This window comes from Lithobates pipiens, unplaced genomic scaffold (assembly GCF_037356315.1).
Source record: "Lithobates pipiens isolate NorthernLeopardFrog02 unplaced genomic scaffold, aLitPip1_a1.2 Scaffold_19, whole genome shotgun sequence".
Taxonomy (NCBI): Eukaryota; Metazoa; Chordata; class Amphibia; order Anura; family Ranidae; genus Lithobates; species Lithobates pipiens.
In genome coordinates, this window is record NW_027507764.1 from 582,277,453 (window position 1) to 582,283,452 (window position 6,000).

The window sequence follows — 6,000 nt, forward strand, 5'->3', positions numbered from 1 at the left end:
TGCAACACTGTACCCAAATGAATTTTGTGTCCTTTTTTTCCCACAAATAGAGCTTTCTTTTGGTGGTATTTGATCACCTCTGGGGTTTTTATTTTTTGCGCTATAAATGAAAAAAGACCGAAAATTTTGAAAAAAAACACATATTTCTTTGTTTCTGTGATAAAATTTTGCAAATTATAATTTTTTTTTCATAAATTTTGGCCACAATTTATACTGCTACATATCTTTGGTAAAAATAACCCAAATTATTGGATATTATTTGGTCTTTGTGAAAGTTAGAGAGTCTACAAGCTGTGGTGCGAATCGCACAAAATTGATCACATCTGATGTACTGGAGGCCGATCTCGCTTCTTGTGACCCAAACAAGTCAGGAAAGTACAAATACCCCCCAAATGACCCCTTTTTGGAAAGTAGACATTCCAAGGTATTTAGTAAGAGGCATGGTGAGCTTTTTGATGTTGTCATTTTTTTCCCACAATTCTTTGCAAAATGAAGATTTTTCATTTTCTTTATTTTTCTCCACAAAATTGTCATTGTAATAGGTTATTTCTCTCACGTGGCATGTGTATACCACAAATGACACCCCCCAAAAAATTCTGCTACTCCTCCTGAGTATTACAATACCACATGTGTGGGACTTTTTCGCAGCCTGGCCACATAGAGAGGCCCAACATGCAGGGAGCGCCATCACGTGTTCTAGGAGCATAAATTACACATCTAACTTGTTGACTACTTATTACACTTTTGAAATACCAGGACAATGACACGTGACACTGATGACAGATGGCACTGATACGTGGCAATGATGACACTTATACGTGGCACTGATGACACGTGGCACTGATGACAGATGACACTAATATGTGGCACTGATGACACGTGGCACTAATACGTGGCACTGATGACACGTGGCACTAATATGTGGCACTGATGACACGTGGCACTAATATGTGGCACTGATGACACGTGGCACTAATACGTGGCACTGATGACATGTGGCACTAATACGTGGCACTAATACGTGCCACCGGTGACAGATGGCACTAATACGTGGCACCAATGACACGTGACACTGATGACAGATGGCACTGATAAGTGGCATTGATGACACGTGACACTGACAACAGATGGCACGTGACACTGACACGTGGCACTGATGACAAATGGCACTGATACGTGGCACTGATGACAGATGGCACTAATACGTGGCACTGATGACAGATGGCACTATGTGGCACTAATAACACGTGGCACTGATGACAGATGCCACTTATACGTGGCACTGATGACAGATGGCACTGGGGACAAATGGCACTGACAACAGGTGGCACTGGGGACAGATAGCACTGCGGGCAGGTGGCACTGGGGTGGGGTGGATTGCACTGGGGTGGATGGCACTGGGGTGGATGGCACTGGGGCGGATGGCACTGGGGCGGATGGCACTGGGGCGGATGGCACTGGGGCAGGATGGCACTGGGGCGGATGGCACTGGGGCAGGATGGCACTGGGGCAGGATGGCACTGGGGCAGGATGGCACTGGGGGGGGGGGGCATGGCACTGGGGGGGGTGGCACTGGGGGAGGATGGCACTTTTTATTAAACTTTTTTTTTACTTTTTTTTTCTTTTTTACACTGACGGCTGCTGCAGCCGTTCTTCTCTCCCCTCTCACACGCTGTCTGTGTGAGGAGGGAGAGCGGCGCTGAGAGATGATCTCATATGTTTACATATGAGATCATCTCCCATTGGACACGCCGATCACGCTGTAAACGGCCGCTGTGATTGGCCGTTTACAGCGATCTGTGTTTGCCTGTCCCCGGGGGACACGGCAAACACAGAACTTCCGCGATGCGCGCCCGCGGCGGCGCGCATTGCGGAAGTAAACACCAGGCCGTCCAGGGACGGCCAGGCGTAGGAAGCCGCCCGCCCTAAGGCCGGCATTCGGCTATAGGGCGGGCAGGAAGCGGTTAAAGAGCCTTTTTTTTGTGTAAGAGTAAAATTACTTTTTTTTTGCTTTTAAAAGGGTTGTAAACCCTCTTTTTTTGGATAACATACATATCATACTTTCCTCTACTGTGCAGTTTGTTTTGCACAGTGTGGCGCCGATCATCGTCTTCTGGGGTCCCCCAGCAGTGATCGCAGTTCCTACTCGCATTGCTAAACCCCCTGGGAGAAGCGCTCTCCCTTGGGGTTACCAAGCGGCCCTTGGGGACTCCAGCATTTGCGTGCATAGATACTGAATGGCGGACTCGGCCCCGCCCCCCCACATCATTGGATTTGATTGACAGCAGCAGGAGCCAATGGCTGCTCTGCTATCTATCCAATCAAGAGCCGTGAACCCTGGCCAGAGAGGTAGAGCTCACCGGCGTGGGAATGAACGGGCTCCGGTGAGTGAAACAGGGGAGCTGGGGGGGGGGCGGTCAGTGAAAGAAGATTTTTATAACCTTACTGCATAGGATGCATTAAGGTGAAAAAACACGAACATTTACAACCCCTTTAAGCGTAAATGTGAGATTTGATGTCTTTTTTGACCCCCAGATCTCACATTAAAGAGACCCTGTCCTGCTTATTTCTATTACAAGGGATATTTACATTCCTTGTAATGGGAATAACAAGAATCAAAAAAATAAAATAAAAATTAAAAGAAACGTTTTTTGTTTTTTAAGTGCCCCGTCCCTCCAAGCTCGTGCGCAGAAGTGAACGCATACGCAAGTCGCACACACGTATGTAAACGGTGTTCAAACCACACATGTGAGGTATCGCTGCGAACGTCAGAGTGAGAGCAATAATTCTAGTGCTAGACCTCCTTTGTAACTCTAAACTGGTAACCTGTAAAAAAAATAAAAACGGCATCTATGGAGATTTTTTTAAGTACAGTAGTTTGACGCCATTACACGAGCGTGCGCAATGTTAAAGCATAGCATGTTAGGTATTTACTCGGCGTTCTCTAGGGTTTCTGCAAAAAAAAAAAAAAAATGTAAATTTTTATATATATTTTTATTATTAAAATTTAAAATATTAAGCGCATCGGCTCCCCCACCGTGCTACAGCTGTCAAGCGAGCCGACGTACAGCCATGGTGATTCGCGGGAACGAGCCGACCTGCAGCACTATAATGACGGTGGCTGGTTGGCAAGCGGTTAAGGGAGTGCCAAAAACAAAAATCGCATGAAGCTTGTCACCCCAAAAAGGAGCAGGAGCTTCTCTTTTTGGAGGGGGGGCGACAACCGCGCATAGGGCAGCCCATTGAAAGGAATGGGCCACCCCACTAGGGATGAGCCCAGGTGGGTTCGCATGGACCACGTGCAGAGCCCAGCAGGAAGTCGGCGCAGCGCTGCGCTAATCACAGGCAGTGAGACATTTCCCCGATCTCTGCAGCCGCACATCGGGGCAATGTCTCACTGCCTGTGCGGGCTCTGCACGTAAACCAATGCGAAAACATGCCTGAGCTCATCCTTAGTCCCTGCTACACAAAAATGTGAACGCAGCCTAAGCCCATCGTTCACACTGGAGTGAATTGAGAGGTCGAATCGCATGACAAGTCGCAGCCCATTGTCGGCAATGGCACCGTTGCAATCAGTGCGACACCGCACCGGATTTGCTAAAGTACTTCCTGCACTACTTTTGGCGATTTCAATAGACATCTGTGCATGAAGCCGCACGGATGTCTTTCAAGTCGCTCCCAGAAAAAAAAAATATATATATATGTCACACTTAAAACGTGCGATTTCAAAGCCACGTTCACTGCAAATGAGGGTTCGGGGGGGGGGGGGGGGGGCTACAAGCTTCACGTGATTGTTCAAAGGTGTGTTTTGATGCGGAATTTTGTCACGCTGCAAAAATCGCACAACTCCCAAATGCATGCATTTTGCAGCGACGGCTGAGCGATTTTGGAATCGGAGCGATTCCAAATCGCCAAGTGCGACTGGGGTCTAAACGATTTTACACGTGTTTTGTCAAGCTGCAAAATCACATACTGTTTAAAGATGAATAGGATCCAAACGCTTGCTGTTCTGTGATTTTAGATCGACCATATGTGACCTGTACTAGCAGAGCACGGACAGCGATTGCTCACAATAAAAACTTCAAAAAAAAAAAATGTATTTATTTTTTTCCTTTCGCCTGCACAAAAACGATCGCTAAACGTTCACCTAACATGACAAACCTCAAGCAAAGGCGAGAAAACACGACGACTCCAGCAAATATTGTGATTATTATTATACAGGATTTATACAGCACCAACAGTTCGTGCAGAACTTTACAAAAGAGAAGAAATACAATACAGAAGGAGCAGGAAGGCCTTGCTCATGGAGCTTACAATCTAATAATCAGAACACTCACCTGCAGCATGGACGGTCTTATGCAACCTGCAATCAATCTGCAGGAAATACACAACACATGCTGCATTCCTGAGGGGGGAGGGACTCAGGAAGCCATCCTGGTCATGTGACCGCCCACATGGGTGATGTGGTGGTGCCGTGGTCACATGACCAGCAGGGGGCGTCACCTGACCTCTTCATCTCTGACAGCCGAACGTCTTATATGGAGCAGAGCGATTGCTACGATTGATTCGGCCATAACTTAGTCATTACTTATAGTAGCAATGTAATGCAGAGCTCTTGTTTTTGAGATATTCGGGCCTTTCTTTTGGTGATATTGTTTTGCTATTTTTTTTTTGCAAACATATACAGTGTGTGTGAATATATTGAGAAAAAAAAAAAATTATATATATATATATATATATATATATATATATATATATATATATATATATATATATATATATAAAATTCTCAAAAATAAAATTTGCAAACATATATATGTGTGTGTGTGTGTATTTTTTTTTTTTTGTAAAAGAAAAAAATAATATTTTGCAAACATATACAGTATATATATATATATATATATATATACATATTTTTTTCTCAAAAATAAAATTTTCTTCTTTTTGCAAAAAAAAAAACAACTTTTTTTTTGTAAAATTAAAAAAAATTCTCTTTTGCAAACATACATTTGTGTGTGTAAATATATAGATTTATTTTGCAAAAATAGATATAATTTTTTTTTTCTTGCAAAAGTATTTATTTTTTTGTGAAAAGAAAAAATATTTTGCAAACATATATATGTGTGTACGTATGTATGTATGTATGTATGTATATATATATATATATATATATATATACTGTGGGAATGAGACAATTTTTTCTTGTGCTCTAGCAGCTTGGACAGCAAAATTTGCCTGTTCGGGGCAACAGCTGGTGGTGTGGTGCTGGCAGAATCAGAGCAAGGTTCCTACTTATGCCCTTTATACCCTGTCGGATAGTGTCCCCCATCGGATAGTGTCCGCTGTGTACTGTGCATGTGCAGTACACAGGACAAGCGCATTCCGAAAATAGCCGAAGATGACCGGCGCCTGCACCATGAGTCCAGGTTCTAGCCCCACCATCCAAGTGGACACAGAGTTAGAATAAAAAGAGCTGAGCGCAGCGAGGCCGTGCCCGAAGCGTGGCGAGCCTGCGAGGGACCCTCTAACATGTGCAGCCCTATGTCCACTTGGATGGTGGGGCTACCACCTTGACTCAAGGTGCAGGCGCCATTCATCTTCGGAGACTTTCTGAATCTCCTTCTGCTCAGTACTGCGCAATCGCTGCGCCTGCACAGTACGGGGCGGACACTTTTAGATGGCCGGACTCTGTATGTCAGAACACCCCTACTCCGCACTGCCCCATGTGGACATTCTTCCCCACTGGAAGAGCCATAGGATGGACCTTTGACAGCCCTTGCTAGACCATCATCTTTATCACTGGAGGCTGCTGAGAGGGCATGGTCTATAGTGGGGGTAGAGGTGGAACAGAAGGAGCTGGAAGGAGGAGAAGTGAGGCCATTTTTTATGATCTGTAGCTTTCTGGTGCTGTTCCCTGTGTGGTGAAAAATTGGATGTCTTTTCATGCATATGGTATGCAATTGGTTGATGCCATTGCCACATTTTATGTGCTTGAAGAAG

General features: G+C 44.9%; 1 protein-coding gene across 1 annotated transcript in view; it reads right to left on the reverse strand.

Moving 5' to 3' along the window:
* MTRR (5-methyltetrahydrofolate-homocysteine methyltransferase reductase) overlaps positions 1 to 4,450 on the reverse strand; it is a 69,907-nt gene extending 65,457 nt beyond the window's left edge. Inside the window, exon 1 of the mRNA XM_077493486.1 lies at positions 4,338 to 4,450. The gene's annotated coding sequence lies outside the window, so the exon portion shown is untranslated. The remainder of the gene's footprint in view (positions 1 to 4,337) is intronic.
* Positions 4,451 to 6,000: the final 1,550 nt, after the last annotated feature.